Consider the following 21,644-nt stretch of genomic DNA (forward strand, 5'->3'; position numbering starts at 1 on the left):
AGGTAAGTGAATAACTTCTGATAACTTCTGTATGGCTCATAATTAATGCACAATGTACATTACAAAGTGCATTAATATGGCCATACAGAAGTGTATAGACCCACTTGCTTTCGCGGGACAACCCCTTTAACCTCAACAGTGAGGTATATTTTTCCTGTTTACCTAGGAATTAACGAAAGAAAAAGCAGAATAGAGCTTTAAGAGATGAAGGCAAGCAGATATAATGGCTACATAAGAACTTTGATAATCTTGGATTATACATGTCACATATAGTCTAGACTAGAGCAAGGCATCTTGAGCATTTTTCTTCCAAGGCCTCATCAACCAATCCATCTGTAGGATAATAGTCAATAATGTGATGCAATTAATTCCTTAGACATCACATAGCCAACATAACAGCACTAACAGCCACTATGCCCTATAGCGCACAACACTTTTTTTTGCCTCTTTTACCTTAGGGCTCTTACCCACTGGCGATAGGTTTTCTAGCGATGTGAGAGTGAGTGAAAACGCATGATTATGAAACCAATGATTTTCAATGGTTTCATTCACATTTGCGATGTGTTCACTCAAGCCTTGCTGCGATACAAAAAAGCTGCGATATCGCCCATTGTTTTCAATGGGGCCAAGCCCCATTGATATCAATGAGAGAGGATTGCACAACAGCCTTGAAATCCCCCATAGCAAGGAAAGAGAGGGGGGAAGAGCTACAAGGTATCTCTTACATATCTCCCCATATTAGGAGAGGGGGCACAGTTAAAGGGCTTTCCCAGGGTTTCCCCAAGAGTGGGGTGAGGGGGGGGGCAAGATAGGGGTGGGGCTGGTAGCATTTTCATAGTGATTCTTCTCTAGCAAAGAGAGGGGGCAGGTCTAGTGGGTGTATCTTGCTAGCCCCGCCTCTTCTCTTGGCCAGAGATTAAATCAGTATGAGAACCCCTCTAGCCCCATCCCTTAACCCCTGCTCTGGGGGAAACCCTGGGAAAGCCCTTTAACTGCACCCTCTATCTCTCATAATATGGGAAGATATGTAAGAGATCCCCTGCAGCTCCACCCCCCTCTCTCTCCTCGCTATGGGGGATTCCAAGGCTGTTGTGTGATGTCCCATTGACTTCAATGGGGCCCCGGCCTCATTTAAAACAATGGGCGATATTGCAGCTTTTTTGTATCGCAGAGAGGCTTGAGTAAACACATTGCAAATGAGATTGAAACCATTGAAAATCATTAGTTTCATAATCATGCGTTTTCACTTACTCTCGCATCGCTAGAAAACCTATCGCCAGTGGGTAAGAGCCCGTATGCTTATAACCTTCTACACATTGCAATTGTGAATTCTTGTTTGTTTGGTTTTTTTTTTGCTGATTTGCATCAGGAATGTCTTTTTGGAGGAAGCAATCAATGTTAGATCACCTTTGCCAAAGCACCACATCTCATGATTATGCCTTGAGTTCTGCCTTGCAGTTTAAGAAGCGCTATTATTGAGTACTACATTTCTATAAAATGCTAAGCTCCCTAGAGGATGGCCAGTTAAAAGTATCCAAATACTGTAATATAAGTAATAGGGCTGTTCTCCGTAAGTTCAGCACAAATACAGACATCAATTGCTTTTGGTATTCATAAAAAAGCCAAAATACTGAGATTTTCTGAGATCTGTTAAAAATATGGTCAATGTATCCCCAACTTTGTCATAATTTCAGTTATTTTATTTCTTTGAATAGGTAACTTGCAAATTGAAAAGTGGACCACAAACCAAACTTTATTCTCAGTACTAACATGCCCCACCATTCTCATTCTCCACAAAAATCTGTTTTCAATAGGGAACATTTTTAAGCAAAATGCTAAAGTATAAGATTAGTTCAATACATCCAAAGACAAGTGAAGACAGACTGGTATTTCCCATTAACAGATTTATTCACATATGCTATATATAATATTATATAATGGAAACTTTTGAATAAATGATGATTTCAACGCACGATGTATCCACTTTCACTGAATATAATAAAGTGGATACAAAAAATAAAAATAAGCAACATTCTTGCAAGTGTATCTTGCAAAGTAAAACTAGAACTTTACAGCCTTTTCAAATGCAAAACACCAGTAGTCTGTCTGCTTTCTCTGACATCATGTCCTCTCTATCTACTAACCTAACTAAACCAGATTTTCATCTCAGTGATTGGTATTACCATAACTCCTAGACAGCACGCTCATTGTCTTGGGGATCATATTTAACTTCAGTCTTTCATTCAAACCCTAAAATGAATTAGGTTACTCCACAGTAAAATCACAGAATGGAGGAGTGGGAAGGGACCTCCAGGGTCATCTGGTCCAACCCCCTGCTCATTGCAAGATTTACTAAATCATCCCAGACAGATATTTGTCCAGCTTTTGTTTGAATACTTCCATTGAAGGAGAGCTCACCACCTCCCATGGTAACCTGTTCCACTCAGTGATCACCCTCACTGTCAGAAAGTTTGTTCTAATATCTAATCTGTGTTTCCTCCCTTTCAGTTTCATCCCATTGCTTCTGGTCTTTCCTTCTACAAATGAGGATAGGGCTGATCCCTCTGCACTGTGACAGCCCTTCAGATATTTGTAGACAGCTATTAAGTCTCCTCTCAGCCTTCTTTTTTGCAAGCTAATCATTCCCAGATCCTTTAACCGTTCCTCATAGGACATGATTTGCAGGCCGCTCACCATCTTGGTAACTCTTCTCTGAACTTGCTTCAGTTTGTCTATATCTTTTTTAAATTGGGGTGCCCAGAACTGGACACAGTATTCCAAATGATACATATCTGTAGTGAGGCCTACCATATTCTCTCATCTAACTCTTCTCCATTTACCCTGCTTCTACACTTTTACTGAAAACTTGTTCATAGTATTCCCCATACTCCTTAAACCTTAATGCATTACATATCTGTATATACATAGATTCTGCCTGATAACTTTGCTCATGCAGCTTCATACATACTACCCTTTCTATATGAAGGATGGCTGGGCCATTGTGCAAAACTAACACTTGTGTCTCTTGCGTCACCCCTATTACCTCATAGATTGCAAGCTCCTCTTACAAGGGCCCTTGCCCCTGTTGTTCCAATTGTTTATTAATATAATATTATATGCAATGTCTGATTTTGTCTGTATATGTTCTCTCTGATTTGTTAAGCGTTGTGGATTATGTTAGCGCTAAATAAATAAAGATGAATATTATTATTAATTAATGTATTAATTAAACAAATGACAAAGATTTACTGTACTTGCTTTGGTTGTCACATGAAATTATTTTGCAGATGCACACATTCCTTATACATTCTCACCGCTTGGAAATGCACCAATCCTGAGAATGAAGCTCTGGGGAGATTTGTTTGGCCCCTGCATAACAGTATAGAATGGTCAGCCCTAGTAATTGCAATGCTGGTGCTGGCGATGATGTGACAAAGGAAGCTCCCCCTCTTCCTCAGCAACCCAATCTGCATTGATCTCGATGTTGAAAGGGTGAAGCAGCAGGGTTTTGAGAAAACTCTGATCTCAGCTATTAGTGCTGGAGGGCACTATTAATTACAGCAGTCGTCTAATGAGTGATTGCACAGGCACAACTGTGCCCCATGTCATCAAAATCACATACATGTAAAATGGAATGAGGAAAGGAGACCCTTCCCATGACATACATATGTGTGATAATGGGGTAAGGTGTTAAATGATTGCATATAACTGTTACCACTATAGTAACATATCTGAAATTAGACAGGTGGTCTAATTTTTCTTATCAGTGAGATCATAGACAAGCACACTAGTTTGCTTTTCAGAAACTTTGCTTCCTGGGAAGAGAAGAAGGTTGCTTGCCAACAGAACAATTATATACCTTGGAAGGAATCCACAACTACGAAGAGGTGCCGCCCTTAATACCAGTCTCCCAAGGCATTAGTTATGGATGACGCTGATGTGTGGCATAACATCGGTTATATAGAAGAGATTTACATTCCCTAGATGACTCAACATACGACAGATGATCAGGTTTGTTAGGGGATTTCTTCTACTTACCTAAGCACTTACGTGAGTTGCTTGTGCTGTGCTGTATCTTCAGCTGACATAATGGCCGAGCTTCAACTTCCAGGAGCTGCATAACACTAGAAAATTAGTTTATAAATCAGAAATCAGTTTGTAAGTTAGTTGTTTTACTGTCACAGAGAAACATGTTGGCATAACCATGGCTGAAAAATGGTTAGTAGAACTCTTATGCTGGAGAAAGACTGGGAACGACATGGCACAATAGACCTGATCGTATGCGGAAGATAGTAATGCCTCTGTTGATCTATTCAGTAAGTAGTTCTATATTTCACCTCTTTCAAGTCCTTACAGCTAGAAAATTAAATAACTGACAATTACATGTGCATTCGAATTCCTAGTAAGGCTGTATTTGTGTTATCCCACGCTGTGCTAGTTATGGCATGAATGACTACAGTAAGCAGAAGTAATATACAAACAACCCATGCTTCTTCTCATTTATGTGTAGTTTTTGTACTTTTTGTACTTTTATGTATTGGTTATAGACAAATGACGAATCAGAACCTTATACATGATTCATGAATTTGTGTAATGCTGTTTGCCTATGCAAATACAGTAAATCCATTTTTGGCACCAAAAGGTGCTTTCTATGACAAAGAATTTTATTTAACTCCCAAGGTACTTGTGTACCTGAATAATACATATTTGCAACTATGACTGAAGTGAATCCAATTACCCCTCCTTCCCAATCCCGAATCAGTCATATTAAAAGGCATACAGGGAGCTGTAAATTGATGAGTTGTTTGGTTAGGTCCTCACACTCTTCAGGTGCTTTAGCTAGTCATTAGCTTCCAGGTGATGTGGGAAGAAGAAATATTTATTCAAGGGAGATTTTTTTCAATTGCAAAATAGTGGCTCTGTTGCAGTGTTGGACTGGGGTGCCTAGGGCCTACCGGTAGAATTGATTCTGAGGAAGCATTGCCACCGTTGAGATACTTGGTTTAAATGAGGACTAACAGCACTGCTTGGTTCAGTGGCAACTGTGGCAAATGAGTGCAGACCTAAGAGGGGGAAGCAGCGGAGAATGAGACGGTAGTCATAGTGGTTCTGCTGCTCCTCTCAGAAGGTAAAACATGGTCTGGCATGGTTGCACACAGTGGTAAAGTTGGCAGCTTTTATTGCATGCTGCCCACAGAGATGAGCAGGATAAGATGGTAATACCCCAGTAGGGTGCTACGCACGGAGTTGGGACGGGAAAAATGTTGTTTTTTCGTGACGTCGGTCCATGTATGGGTAGGGACTAGAGATGAGCGAACGTACTCAGTAAGGCCGATTTCGCAATCGAGCACCGCAATTTTCGAGTACTTCATTACTCGGGTGAAAAGATTCGGGGGTCGCCGGGGGGCATGGCGTGGTGGAGCAGGGGGTAGCAGCGCGAAACAGGGGGGAGCTCTCTCTCTCTCCCTCTCCCCCCCACTTCCCTCTGCAACCCCCCGCTCACCCACGGCGCCCCCCGAATCTTTTCACCCGAGTAGTGAAGTACTCGAAAATCACAGTGCTCGTTTGCGAAATCGGCCTTACCGAGTACGTTCGCTCATCTCTAGTAGGGACCCATTCCGAACAAAATAATAAATACAAAAAGTTGGAGAAATCAATATAATGGGGCTAGAACATCTCTTCCCCTGGAGCATGTAGTGTGGTACCTCAGTGCAGGTGGTGAGTTGGTGGGAAGGGACTCCAGGAGTTGGGTTATAAATTAAACCAAAAACAGATTTATTTTCCAAAATAAATAAATTCTTCCAGAGGAGAATTCTGATTAACTTGCTTCATTCAGTTCACATGAGATGACTTTGGAATAAACAGTTACATTTGCAGGCATTGATCACTTCTGCAGTTTGCTCAGGGGATTGATACAAGAAACAGAATTTATACACCTTGCTTTTCCTTCCTGACTTTCCTCTCTGGCTGTGCCTATGTCTGGCCAACTTAGCTTCCTTTTTTGCTGTGCTTATGAAAGGCTGAGTTAGATCTCAGGTGTTTCTGGACTATACAGTCTTAGCTCTGCCCACTCCTCACTTTTATACTGCCACTCTAACCCAGCCTGCATAGGAGTTTTAAACTGGGCTAACCACTCCCCTGGCTGTTTTTAGGTCACTTGTACTAACCAGGGCCTGAAGAATATTACCAGTACATACAATATAGTGAGAAATTATGAAGACTATAACAGCATTACACTTTACACTCATCACACTTTATAATAATACATGATTTAACACTGACATCACCACAGAAGTGCTGGAGCACCCAACCTTGAGGTACTACACAACTAAGGGGATTTACCACTTCCTTGGTGGGACAGTCCAAGCATGCTCTGTGGAGTTAAAAAAATGCAATGTTTGGCTCGTTCACTATTTAGAGCACAATTTTCTTTCTCAAGAATAGTACCTCAATTGTGACTACTTTCTGTCTTTCAAGTAACAGGAAGCAGTACTTAAATAGGAGGCTCCTGCCAAACAGAACCATTGATTTTAGATTCGTGGACAGACTATGAATATGATATGCGGAGAATGTAGTGAAGATTTTTTCTACTAAACATAAAGTTTCAGCTGCTGGAGTTTTTAAAGTTAACCTTTGAAGACCATATCCCTAAACTATATAAATACATCTGGGTGTCCTATACAGATAATACATTTAACTCTTTCCAATCCACTGTCTGACCTGTGAAGACATTATGATTTAAGACTGTACAGCTCCGATGTTGGAAGACGTCCATCGGGGTTCTCTTACTGTATATTGCCAGCCTCTCTGCTGTCGGAGCCTATCCAACATGTCACCTCATGCTGTACTGGCTTTAGCCAGCATATAGCACCGTTGTATAACAGCAGAAAAAGAGTAAGCCCCCTAGGAAAACCAGGATACAAATTGGACTAGAAAGGGTTAATATTTGGTTCATATACATAAGCAGTTTTCATGACTCTAAAATTTTAAAATTCCATTCCACATTGCAGACACATGTATGAAGACTAGTAGCACCTGTTCTTAAAACATACCTTGCTCAAAAGGGAAATCAGGTTTTAGAAAAACTATTTGAAATGCCATAATAAATATTTTTACATTAATAGAACAGGCTCATACATTCAGGACCCTTCCTTCATCTGTTATCTAGAATGGCTACAATGAGTGCCTTTTGCTATGAAGAACAAAATGGGTATTCTGGTACCCAAAGGTCGCCATTTTGGTTCACGTCAAATGGCGACCTTTTGGGTATTTACATCGCGTACTGCCACTTTTTACAAAAAGTGGATTAGGCCTAACTTTAGAAAGTGCCCCACCACATTTATAATAATCACATTTATTTATATAGTGAATGCATATTATGTAGCACTTTACACCGCTTGATATTGGGCTTTGTCTCTATTGGGGCTCACAATCTATATTCACTCATCTATATGTTTTTTGGATGTTAAACCCACACAAACGCAGGGAGAACATACAAATTCCACGCAGATCTTGTCCTTGGTGGCATTTGAACCCAGAGCCCCAGCACTGCAATTTAACAGTGCTAACCACTGAGCCGCCGTGCAGCCCACCTTAAGTCTCCGATTGAGTCCTGATCTTTAGCTGAGTAATTCAAGCCATACACATGGAGCGCTGCTGCGTGAATGTTAAAAAATACGCTGAAGCAATGGCAACCAGCGATCAGAAGAAGTCCTCGGAAAAACGATTAATGCCAAATTAGGAAAAGCTGTCTTCTTTATCTGAATAAGCACTTAGAGAGACAGCCTATTTAATTCAGGGGTGACTGTGTGTTGCTAAACATTTCTTATAGTCTCACTGCAATTCATTTTTGCATGTGCATGAGCGCATAGTACAGTATTTTTTGCACATGCACGCACAAAACACCCTCAGGCCTTAGTCAGACGGGCGTTTTTGCGCGCGATTTGCGGATCGCATGATGGATGCGCATCCGCAAATCGAGTGACCGGTGCCCGAAAATCGCCCGAAAATCTGCTCCTAGTCGCGTTTCATTAGAAACGGGCCGGAGCTGTCCAGCGCATTTCATTCAATGGAGCCGGCAATACAGCGGCTCCATTGAAAGCAATGCGCTGCGGGCGAGTGTGGGATGGATTGTCGGGAAGGGCTTAAATATATAAGCCCTTCCCTGCAATTCATCCAGAAAAGTGTTAAAATGAAAAAAAATATACATACTCACCTGCTCCCGGCAGTCAAAGGTCCGTGCGGCCGGCCTGCAGTGGGTGTGAAGGGGGTGTGAGTCAGACCTGCCCCCTGATTGGCTCAGCGCTGTTCTATAATTTATCGGATGAGTGCATAAAAAGCGCTCATGTGTCCGATACCATTGCAAAGCAATGGTTTTAAAAAATCGCCGGACGCATGCGCATGCGCAAATCGCACAAAAAAACGCCCGTCTGACTAAGGCCTCACTCTGATTTAAAAGGCCATTTAGCCTAATGAGGTTCAGTTGTGTTATTTTCCACGTAGTTTTGCACAGCATATTGTGCATTTGCGTAGGAATTGACTGCGATTTCCGCTCCTCTGATAGGCCTAGGGGCCTTGGTGGGCAAATATGCACGAAAATAGAGCAGATCCTACTTTTTTGCGAGCATGGGGAATGCGCGCTCAAAAAATGTTTATGAGAATAAACCCATTACAATCAATGGGCTCTATTCTCTGTGTTTTGCATGCAAATATTTTACGTGCACAAAAACACACGTAAATGCAGTCTGAAACCCTTGAATTTCTAGTAAGCTGTGAGCATTTGTAGGGCAGTATATTACTTGTCGATTGTCCTTCCATTTAAGCTTACCTTATTTTATCTCTACACATTTAAATTTTGCAATGCGCTCTGTATTTTTACATTCAGGCAATGCTGTTCCCCATAAACTTTTTTACTAAAATAATATCTGTTTCAAATGCAGTCAATAAAAACCTAATAAGTAAATATTCCATAATAACACACATAAATGCTGCAGGGAATCTTGAAATATAAAGATGTTCTACAGGAAAAGATAAAGTATGCTCATTTTTGAACAGCATAGTTTACATACTGTTTCTACAGTTCTACCCGCATTGTTTTACCTAACATGTACTGACCTTGAGTCAAAGGCTGTATAAAGACTTCTGCAGGTCAGAACTAAAAATGTCCCTATATTCCTTGCTTACAAATGTAGCAAACAATACAAACATGAAACTACTCTATTTATGAAGAGTGCCGTGACACCTCCTTTTAATAGTAAATCTAAATGTAACATTATTAACCCTTTCCAATCCAATTTGTATCCTGGTTTTCCTAGGGGGCTTACTCTTTTTCTGCCGTTATACAACAGCACTATATGCTGGCTAAAGCCAGTACTGCATGAGGTGACACGTTGGATAGTCTCCGACAGCAGAGAGACTGGCAATATACAGTAAGAGAACCCCGACGGACGTCTTCCAACATCGGAGCTGTACAGCCTTAAATCATAATGTCTTCAGAGGTCAGACAGTGGATTAGAAAGGGTTAATACCTCATGGGAGTAAATGTGTTACAAATAGGTGGAAATCAATGTGGTTAGATAAAACTGTAAAGAGCACAATAAATGGGGGGAAAAAGCATTTAAACTACTAAAACAAGTAGGTAGTAACAACGGATTAAAGAATTATAAAGATACAAAAAAGACAAAGAGAGGTAGCAAAGATTGAAACAGGGAGAATCATTGCCAAGGAAAAATAACCCAAAATATTCTTCAACTACTGTGCATAAATAATAAGAAACCTAAAACTAAAAGTATTGGTCCTCTGAGAAATAATGTGAGTGCAATGATGGAGGATGAGGGAAAGGCCCATCTATTAAATGATGTCCTCATTACAGTATTTACACAAGGAAAATCGAGTTACAGAAGACATAATTAGGGAAAATGTCAATTCTCCTTTAAATCTTACCTGCTTAACCCAGCAGGAAGTGTAGAATTTGCTTGAAAACACTAAAATAGACAAATCACTGGGTCCCGGTGGCATACACTCCCAAGTTCTACAGGAATTCAAAGGATATTCCAGCTCCAACAAGTTATCTTCTATACACAGGATACAGGATAACTTGTTGGACGCTGAATACCCCTCTAAGTACCATGATAGACAGACTCTTAATTCTAATTTTTTTAAGTACTGTATAGTGACAGGAACTGGTCCACAAGACTGGCAAATAGCAAATGTGGTCCAAATATTCAAAAAGTGAGCCCAAAAATTGTAGGTCAGTGAGTTGAACCTCTAATGTGGGTAAAATGTTTGAATGTTTTCTAAGAGATGCTATCCTGGAGTAACTCAATGATATTAACCTTATAAGACAGCACTGGCATGGGTTTATAAGGGATTGATCCTGTGAAACTAAACTGGTCAATGTCTATGAGAAAATCTGTTCTAGATTAACCTTGGTAAGGCTGTGGATGTTGTCTATATAGACTTTTCAAAGGTATTTGATATTGAGCCACATAAAAGGTTCTTACATAAAAAGAGGATGTTGGGACTCGGGAAAAATATGTACAAATGAGTTAACAACTGGCTTAGTGATAGGAAAATGGGTATTACCACCACAACAAGACGTTCCCTACCCACATAATAGGGGATGACTAGTTGATTGGTTTCAGTTTGACTACTGTGACCCCACTGATCTCAAGAGTGAAGCCTTGGCACATCCCGAAGTGTGGGTAGCAAAAGACATGCATGCACACCTTCCCTTCATTCACTCCTTTGGGACTACCAGAGATAGCTGTCTGCTCCATTGTCCACATTTCAGAATGCGCCGGGACAACATTCTCAGAATTGGTAGAGGGTTCCAGCGGCTGAACCCCCACAATCAGCAAGTTATCCCTTATACTATGGCTAGGGGATATCTTGCTGTGACGGGACAATCCCTTTAATGTGTTAATGATTGGAGATGCTGACCTCCCGCAAGTGGAATCCTCAGCATGCGCAGAAGAGTGAGGTGCATCAGCCTACTACAGGGCTGAATGATGTGCACATACGCTGGTCTGCGGTTACAGGACACATGCATGAAATTTCTAATGTCCTGTGGATGATGTAGGAGACATCACTGAACAAGAGGGGTCAGGCTATGGAACAAAGTGAGTAGCAGAGACGGTCCCGGTCTGCCCCCATGACCATTCAGATGCTATTTGCATGCAGCGTGGGAGATTTTAAAAGTCCATTTTTCAAGATATCCTTGATTTAGGCACTATAACAAAATACAATTTGGATACCTCTCTGCTTTATTAATCTGAAGCTGGCAGGTCCCATTTAAGTTTAATATAAATAAATCTAAGGCCATGCACTTGGGCAGAGGAAATAGGTTCTATAATTATGTGTGAAGTAAGCATTGGGTGAAAAAGACTAGTATATTGGGGAATAGTAAACCCAACTTTAGCAACAAGTGCCAAGGAAATAAAATCCTAGGTTTGCTTCAAATGAGGCATAGATGCACATGGCAATAACATAGTTTTGCCTCTTTGCAAACTACTGGTCACACCACACAAGGAATATTTTGCACAGTTTTTGGTTTCACTATATTAGATGGACATAATTGGACTAGAGTTGGTGCAAGGGAGGGCAACTAAGATAATTAAGGGTATTGGTAGAATGGATTACCTAGTAATCAAACTTGGGGTTATTTAGCTTGGAAAAAAGATGACTTATGAGTGATCTAATTACTGTGTTCACACATATGAATGGGCAATACACAGATCTTTCTAATTATCTTTTTATATCTAGGCTTGTAACCATGACAAGGGGGCATCCTCTAAGTCTACAGGAAGAATAATTCATCATTGCCATAGACAGGGCTGCATTACTGTTAGAGCATTGAGACTATAGAACACTGGGTGTTGTAATAATTGATCCATAGGACAAGGTTAAGAGGGGCCTGGGTGTGTTTCTTGAAAGTAATAATTTTGCAAGCTATGTGTACAAGACATATGGATCCAGGGATTCATTCTGATTGCCATATTTGGAGTTGGGAAGAATTTTTCCCTAATATGGACCAATTGGCATTGGATTTTGTACTTGCACTGAACCAACACAGTAGGATAATAGGTTGGACTGTGCCTATTTAACCTTATTAACTATGTTGCTGTTACATCTGCATTTCAAATTCTGCACAAGACTGTCTTGGTCATAGTATACAAGTCATGGTGTACAGACTATACCAAGCACTGTACAGTGATGCAATAAACACTAACATCACCTCTACATTAGAGATACTAAACTTTTTGGAATTTCTTTGTCGATAGGCATGTTAACTATTTTTAATAGCACATAACAGAACTGTGACTGCACCCCTTAGCTATAATTCAGGCTAACTCAAGCAAGGTTTAAATAGAAGTGTAGCTATAGGGGGTGCTGAAGTAGCAGTTGCACAATAGCCACATTGTCTGATTGAGATAAAGGTTATTTTGCCATGCAAAGATACTCATATTATATTCTACAAGGCACATGGTAGGTGGAGGGTACTGTTACATATTTTTCACTGGGGCCTGAGAGCCTTATATTGTCACCTTGCAAATAAAACCTACCTCAAAAAATAAGCCCTAGCATGATGGTTCAGGATTTTTGAGGATAATTGAAATATCAGCCCTACTCCAAAATTAAGCCCTAGTTACGGTGAAAAAAAGTGAATTTAAATAGTATCCGAGCAGCTATACATGTAAAAAAGAGAAATCTTTTGGAGCAAAAAAATTAATATAAGACCCTGTCTTATTTTCAGGGAAACAGGGTATTATGCCTCTGAGTTGAATATAGGTAAAGCAAAGTTGCCAAGTTTATATGGTTGTACCATTTAGGTTATATGTGCATTATGGTCGTAAACGTAATATATTGTGTGTACCTGCTACAATGCTTTGTTGGCGCTATACACAATTAGGGCTTAGTCACACCGGCGCATCGGCACCCGTACACAGGCGCCAATGCGCCCGTGTGACTGAGCCCTTACTGCAGAAAGAAGACGGCCGTACTTCAAGACGGACGACTCCCCGCAGCTCTGAAGAAAAAACACATGACCAGCAATGAAGCCGGTCACATGTTCTTTCTCCCGGCACTGCAGAGAGACGTCCGTCTTGAAGTGCGGCCGTCTCCTACCGATGCGCCCGTGTGACTGAGCCCCTATTATATTAGTGTACGTACTGGTCTCTTTTACAGATTAGTCCCGATAAGTACAGGCCAGTACTATATATATATATACTGCCTATAATTTCTATACATACAATACAGACGTATATTGTTTCTTCATCTTTGCTTACGGAATTATATTTAAGGACTGATTGCAGCTTCTCATTATCTTATGTAAAGGTGAATTTCTAAGTAACATTTCTATTTCTAACTGAATTGAAAGATCACTGCTGGCAGCACATTCATTGCATCTAGGGATGATTTCCAGGAACAGAAGTGTGTCATGAACCAATCCACTTTCATGTGTAAAAATTTCCCAACCCGGGGAGTTGCTGATAATAATGTGTATTATATACACAGAAGTGCTGACTGCGAAATTTGCATTGTGGAGTGCGGAAGTATTTTGTTTGTAGAAAACACAATCAAGACATCCTTTACTTGGTATGAAGGAAAAGGAGCTTTAAATAGAAATTAAAGTGCCTAAAAGTAGAATATTAATGAAAAGTGTTGTATGGTGGCATCCACCTGCAATAATAAACTGCCAGTACTGTACAGGGGTAGCCTCTATGGCCTGTGATAGAATGTAAGGAGCTGATGAGGTTGAATGGTTTTAGTATGATTTACAATTCTGGTCTAAAGTATTGCTTCTTAATTCCGTCATGGAAAACACTGAACACTGTGCTACAAAACTCCCTGTTTTAAACAAATTACTATAAACGCCACATTTTTTGCTGTCTGGTTCATAATATAGTCATGGCAAAATCTGAATTTTTGGTAATTATGTTAAGTTGTAAGAACAAGTAAGTGAACCCTTTAAAATTATATGGATTTTGGAATTAATTAATTATAAAATGTGGTGCGATTGTTATCTAAGGCCGGTGTCACATGGGCATAAGCACATTTCCAAGCGCATTTGCGATGAGTCTTTGCGCGATGGGCGTTGTATTTTTTAGTACGCCTGCGCGTGTTTTATCGTGTTTTTTTTTATGCAAAAAAGCACACAAGCATGCTCCCATCGATGGCAGTGGGCAAACTGTGTGTGCAAAAAACACATAAGCCCGCCCCTATTGATTGCTAGGGGCAATTAGTGTAATTAGTTCAGTATGTGCTATTTCCCCGCGCAAGTACACAGGAACATAGAGCATGCTGCATATTTTTTTTACTTAAAGGAAATGTGCGCACAAAATAGGCACATGTGAACAGACCCATTGAAATCAATGGGCACTTCTTACGGAGTATTGCACACGCAAATTTTTGCCTGCGTAAAATGCTGCACAAATACACCAGTGTGACATCGGCCTAAGTCACAATTATAGACAAACACACTATAAAGAAACTGATAACATATAATGAGATGTACCATTTTATTGAATACATTGAATCGACATTCATAGTGCAAGGAGAAAATTAAGCAAACTCTTAAATTTAAAAGCCTGTAGATCTCTCTTTAACACCAATTACCTCCATGAAATGTTTCCTGTAGCTCACTGCCTGTCCACGGCAATGATCCGCTTGCGATAAATCACTCGCAGATCACGCTCTATAAAGCTTTCCATAGGATTACTATGGAAAGCGCAACGCTGGCGTCCATGAGGGGAGAATCATAGCGATTCTCCGCTTGCGGGATTTAAATTGCGGCATGCTGCGATTACTGCAATTCTCCATGGTGAGCCTATCTATTAGATAGGCTCATCTCGGAGACCTGTCAGCTCTCCCCCCTCCTCACCCGCGGCGGAATAGCGATATTCCGCCTCAACCATGGACAGGGGGCCTTAACCGAGGAGATATGTTGCACCATTCCTTACTGAATGTGTCTCAGTTGATCAGTACTTATGTGATGCCTTCAGCCCATGCCACAGTATCTCAATAGGATTAAGGTCAGGACTTTTCCAAAACACAAATCTTTTATGAAATATTCGATAGTTGAGTTACTTGTGCACTTTGGGTCATTGTCTTGTTGCTTCACCCAGTTTGATGTCATGGACTGCATAATATACTTTAGAATTCATTCTTTTTTCAATGATCACAGTCACCCAGACCCTCAGGTAGCAAACCAGCCCTAAAACTCATGATGTTCCCTCCGCCTTCTTTCACAGTTAAGATGATGTTTAGTGTTGGTGTGCAGTATTCTTTTTCCTATCAAGCATAGCATTGTGTATTTGAGCTACAATTTCCCATTTTGTCTCATTGATCCATAGAACATTTTCCCAGATGCACTGTAGAGCATCCAAGTGGTCTCAAGCAAACTTGAGACAAGCTGCAGTGTTGTATTGAACAGTAGAGGCTGTTTTCTGTTCCTTTGATGATGTTTTTCTAATATTGGACACACGACCAGTGGGTTTTGTAGTTTGTAGAATCTTCCATAGGTCTTTTGCTGTTATCTCTGGGTTCTTTAACACCTTTTTCAGGATAGCCTATTGTGCTTTTGAAATGATCTTAACAGGATGACTAATCCTAAGGAAAGTAGCAGCAGTACTGAATTTTCTGTGTTTGTAGGTAATTTATCTAACCATGGAGTCATATACATCCAGGTCATTAGTATTATAGTCCTAGCCTTTTCCAGTTCCATTCATTTCTACTATACATCCTCTGAAAGTTGTTTGCATTGAAGTATGGTTCACCAATCATTTTTGAGAAGACCAGATTTGTTGGTAACCAGGCTTTGTGTAGCTTTATTTAATGAGCAAAGTACCTGTGAAACCCACACTTACAATCTCATCCCCTTAAAGTGCCACTGTGGTGATTTTTTTAGTCATTCATTATGCAGCTATCCCCTAGTATACATGAAGTAGGTCAGGGACGCGCCAGGTGAATAATGCACTATTATAAAATGAGTCAATATAAACTCACCTGGTGCCTGACGGGGAAATCAGCCTGATAAACCCCGTCGGCACCGATGTCCAGGAAGACTTTACACAGGTTCTTTTATTCCCACATCCGCGGCAAGACGGAGAGCAGCAAAGGGAATACAGCAAACAAGCACCTATAGGTGCTTGATGAACAGCAATAGTAAAAGGAAAAAAAGGCTGCTTTTGCGCTCGTCGGGATAAAAGACGAAGGATGTAAATATAATTAAATTTATTTACATAACTAAGAGCGACGCGTTTCGGCGAATACAATCTCCTTTTTCAAGCTCAAAAATAAACATACATACAGGTACAACATAACAAGTATTTAAATGGTCTATTCACATACTTCCATCTGCTTTCAAAGTATTTAAATGATCTACTTACATACTTCCATCTGCTTTCAAAGCAGATGGAAGTATGTGAGTAGACCATTTAAATACTTGTTATGTTGTACCTGTATGTATGTTTATTTTTGAGCTTGAAAAAGGCGATTGCATTCGCCGAAACGCGTCGCTCTTAGTTATGTAAATAAATTGAATTATATTTACATCCTTCATCTTTTATCCCGACGAGCGCAAAAGCAGCCTTTTTTTCCTTTTACTACCCCAAGTATACATATATATATATATATATATGTGTGTGTGTGTGTGTGATCTAGTGTTACCTTGGTTAGTTATTTATTTCTGTCTCGAATTTTCAGCCTCTTTTTCCTCAGATGGACATGTAATCTCAGCTCTGACCAGCTCAGATTTACTTGGGGGTTATATTTGCATTTTCTAGTCAATTTTTCAGTCTGTGTGATGCTATTACATGGATCTACCACACAAGCTCTTTAGTGGGGAGTATAGACACTCCTATTACAGTTACTGATGATAATCACACACCTCCTGTCACACAATTGTAATAGAGGAGATCACAGCTCATCCTCCTGATTGTATACCTATGGTTTGTAGCTTATTTAGGTAAATATATAAGCTAATGAAAATGACATTGCTTTCTGCATGCAAAAATTGTATAACCCTGGCTAATGCAGTGCTAATGCATCATGGGATTGATTAAAAGTGAAAGTAAAAAAATCTCAGCCACAAAATGGTGCAAGACAGGGGGGTTGCACTGCAGGTAAGTGGCTGGAATACACAGAGAAGATCTCCAGAGTGTGACAGGCAATTGAGTAGGAATAGAAAAATGTGGGGGGGGGGGGTTAGCTGATGTGGCCCTTTAATTGAAACACCTTTTGCTAATTAGCTCTTGGTGAAGTTATTAACAAAGAGCTTTGCTTCTTTAAATGGTTACTGCACTTTGAGACAAATTTTGCTTATATGATAGCTGATGTGATAACTAGCAAAAATGCAAATTACATTATTTACCTAAAATGATGTTTTTGTGCTGAAAATCACTATACGAAGTGCTGGTAACTAGAAGTCTCATTTTCTTAATTGCTGTCCATTCCTGTTGTCGTGTGAAATCCAATAACAGAAATAAGGAGACAGAACACAGGAAGTGAAGGAGGATAATGACTCATGCAGCCTGTAGAAGTCTATAAAGAGGAGGGGGGTGTGAGACTAGGGAGAGAGAGTCACAAAGATATGCTTCTGGAGCTAACTGAAAATTATAGATACAGTCAACAGAGTGGGAAAAAAGGTGAAAAATACACAATACAAGCCATGTAATGACCAGAAATAGTGTTATACGTCTTGTACACACATGTCATCTGAAAATGCAGATATGCTTCGAACCATGTAGGGAATATCAACAATAACTTTATTAAGACACGTGCAGCATTACAAGGTAACGTCTATCCTATTGATATAGTAACTTAGCAGGCACTCACTGGGGTAGATATGGGGGTGGATGGTAGTATGGGAGTGCAGTATGATCAGACAGATAGCTGGGTGAGAGTTAGAAAGGGAGGTAGAGGGAAAAGTGCTAGAAATGTTAGTCCTGAACTAGCACACCCTAACAAGTTTGAAAAGTTGCCAGATGAGGGGGATGCCATTATAGAATTAGCACTGCTGCAGTACAACATGTCCTCTGACTGCCAGAGGGATATCTGCTCCAGAAAGAAGGTGAATAGGACTGCAGGGAAGGTTAGACAGGTTCTAGTAGTGGGGAACTCAATTATTAGGGGGACAGACAGGGCAATCTGCTACAGAGAACAGAAATGTCAAACAGTGTGTTGTCTTCTTACACTTGAGCTCAACACATCGCGGAGCAGGTTGACAGATTACTGGGAGGGGCTGGTGAGGATACAGTGGTCATGGTACATATTGGCATCAATGGCAAAGTTAGATGTAGGTGGAAGGTTCTTAAAAACAATTTCAGGGAACTAGGATGTAAGCTTAGGGCATGGACCTCCAAAGTAGTATTTTCTAAAATACTACCTGTACCTAGTGCCACACACGAAATGCAGCAGGAGATTAGGGAGGTAAACAAGTGGCTCCAGAGTTGGTGTAGGAAGGAAGGGTTTGGGTTTCTGGAGAACTGGTCTGACTTTGCTGTTGGCTACAGGCTCTACCATAGGGATGGGCTGCATCTCAATGGGGAGGGTTCAGTTGTGCTGGGTGAGATGATAGCTAGAAGGTTGTAAGAGTGTTTAAACTAGGGAATGAAGGGAAGGGCAACCAGAGATATAAAGGGGAAGACAGCTTAGACAGTGACCTGGGACTAAGTAATAAAAAAGGAGATTGAGTAGTGGGAGTGGTTAATATAGTTAGAACTGGCAGAACAGTTATTAGGAATACACTTAAAGTAAAAGAATAACCCAAACTTTCTACACTGTATGGTGAATAATGCTAGAAGTCTGACCAATAAGGTTGACAAACTGGAAGTAATATTGTCTAAGGAAAACCATGATATAGTGGGAATAATGGAGACCTGACTGAATGAAAGCTGTGACTGGGCAATTAACTCACAGGGTTATAGTTTCTTTAAGGCCTTAGTCAGACGGGCGTTTTTTCGCGCGATTTGCGCATCGCATGTTGCATGCGCATGCGCAAATCGCGTGACCGGCGGCGAAAAATCGCGGGAAAAATCTGCACCTAGCCGCGTTAATTGTCGCAGCAAAACACCCGTCTGACCGGAGAAAAATCGCCGTGCGCATCAAAATGCGCATGAAACTTAGACTGACCGGTGAAAAAAATGATTTTGGTGTGCACATAAAACGCAGAACGCAGATAGGCGCGATCTGCGAATCGTCGTGTCCTATAATTTTTCGCATATCCGCATAAAAAGCGGACATGTGACCGATACCATAGCGAACCATTGGTTCTATATATGCGCAAATCGCATCCGCATGCGCAAATCGCGCGAAAAAACGCCCGTCTGACTAAGGCCTTAAAAGGGGCAAAAAAAGAAACGCAAAGGGGGAGGGGTTTGCCACAATATGGGAGGATATATGTGAGGGAGATGAACATGTGAAGTGTGCATGGGTAGAGATAAATGGACGGAAAAACAGTAATAAAATCCTCATGTGGTTTTCCATAGGTCACCAAATACAACATAAGCCACCGAAAATCTATTACCAGGGCATGTAGATGAAGCGTCAAATCCCAATGAGATAATTATTATGGGGACTTTAACAATCTGGAAATAAACTAGAAAATTGAAAACTGCAGATCTCATAAAGGAACTGAGTTTCTGTCAATAACTAAAGATAATTATCTTTCCCAACTTGTGCATGATCCAACTAGAAGGATGGCTATTTTGGACCTTATATTAACCAATACACCTGACAGAATAATTGGGGTGAAGGTCAGGAGGCACCTGGGAAATAGTGACCATAATATAATAAATTTCCACTTGTCTTTCAATAGGGACTCTTATTGGGGCACTACAAAAAAACAAAACTTTAAGAAGTCAGAAAAAAAGCATTAAAAAGCTAGATGGGGAAAATTAATTATTTAAAAAGCCAATAAAAGCAGCAAAATTGGTGATAGAGAGACTCATTGCCAAAGAGAGTAAAATTTACCCTAAACTGTTATATTTTTAAAACAGGAAACTCTGGCCCAATAAAAAGTAATGATGAAAAAATAGTAGAGAGTGATGAGGAGAAAAAAAATCTAAAGGCCCATTTACACCAGCGAATGATCGCTCAAACGATAGTTTGAGTGACAGCTTTGAGCAATCATTTTGCATAAAGTATTAAGTAGTTACTCAGATACTTAAGTACCAATTAAGGGGGGAAATGAAGCCTTCCCTGAACACAGTTAATAGCCCGAGGGCTATTATCTGCGCTCAGATCCTTTGTTCTCCATGGGGAAACAATGCTATCAGCACTCCCCGTGGAGAACTACTGATAAAAGCGAAGGACTATTTTTAGGTTAGCTTGAATTTAAGGATCAGCTAACACTGCCTGAAAAGCGGATGATGGGTGCACATTTACACGCACCGAATATCGCTAAAACGATCACCGATTAGCGATTTTTTTTTTTTTTTTAACCAATTTTTTTTTTTTTTAGCGATCATCGGCTGGTGTAAATGGGCTTTACCGCAGGAAGAAAAGCAGAGCCACTTTAAAAAGATTACAATAGACCCATCACGGGGCCCCATTGGATACACCCCTGAGTTCTAAGGGAATTAAGTAATGTGATAGACAGACCACTGTTTCTTATATTTAAGGACAGGGTCTGTTTGATTGGCACATATTTAGTGACAGGGTCTGTTTGATTGGCAAATGTCAAATGTGGTGACTGTATTCAAAATGGGTGTTAAAAAGTGAGTCTGGAAACTTTGGGCCAGTAAGTCTAACTTCTACTGTGAGTAAAAAGCTTGAAGGATTTCTAAAAGATGCTATCATAGAGTACCTTAATGAAGATAGTTGTATAACTCCATATCAGAATGCGTTTATGAGGGGTCTTGTCAAGTCAATCTGATTAGCTTTTATGAGGAGGTAGGGTATTGCATGTGGTGACTGTATTCAAAATGGGTGTTAAAAAGTGAGTCTGGAAACTTTGGGCCAGTAAGTCTAACTTCTACTGTGAGTAAAAAGCTTGAAGGATTTCTAAAAGATGCTATCATAGAGTACCTTAATGAAGATAGTTGTATAACTCCATATCAGAATGCGTTTATGAGGGGTCTTGTCAAGTCAATCTGATTAGCTTTTATGAGGAGGTAGGGTATTGCATGTCATGTCAAAATACTGTGGTAGCCCTTTTGTCTAGTGCGCCAGTCACCCTGTGTAAGTTGCCAACTCTGGATCCATCAAAAGAGCTCCAGACCTTCACACTTCCTGCTCCCTATTCGACAGTTAGTGTCATACACTCGGGAACTATCCTTTCATCTAATCTTTGAGGTACCAGTAATGTCAAATTTTAATTCATTAGTCCATAATACCTTCTTACATTCTCCAGGTTCCAAGTGCCTTTTGATGGGATAGTAAACTGTAGTGACTACCACCTTGGCTTTCTTGGCAATTTCTGTGTAGGCCAGACTTACACTTCTAAGGGTTATAATTGTCTGTCTGTCTCCTTTTGGTTAATTGCCATTATTATATTAATGTGCTCTGTAATGAAGAGCAAAACTGTCCAAATTCTGCCCTATAGGGTGTTGTAATGCAGTCTGTTCCAATACTGATTATATAGAATCATAGATTTTAAAAGTCATCTACAAAAGTTGGGACCCTTGTAGGAATAGTTTGCATCC

The 21,644-nt window shown here is 40.3% G+C and overlaps 1 protein-coding gene across 3 annotated transcripts in view; it reads left to right on the forward strand.

Moving 5' to 3' along the window:
• The first annotated feature begins 3,917 nt into the window (after positions 1-3,917).
• Positions 3,918-21,644, forward strand: part of BCL6 (BCL6 transcription repressor) — a 61,437-nt gene continuing 43,710 nt past the window's right edge. For 2 of the 3 annotated variants that reach the window (XM_066602187.1, XM_066602243.1), the window contains exon 1: positions 4,079-4,316. The gene's annotated coding sequence lies outside the window, so the exon portion shown is untranslated. Of the gene's footprint in view, positions 4,012-4,078; positions 4,317-21,644 lie in introns of those variants that run through there. The other variant, XM_066602196.1, reaches the window with a different exon arrangement.

This window comes from Eleutherodactylus coqui, chromosome 1 (assembly GCF_035609145.1).
Source record: "Eleutherodactylus coqui strain aEleCoq1 chromosome 1, aEleCoq1.hap1, whole genome shotgun sequence".
In the NCBI taxonomy this organism is placed as follows: Eukaryota; Metazoa; Chordata; class Amphibia; order Anura; family Eleutherodactylidae; genus Eleutherodactylus; species Eleutherodactylus coqui.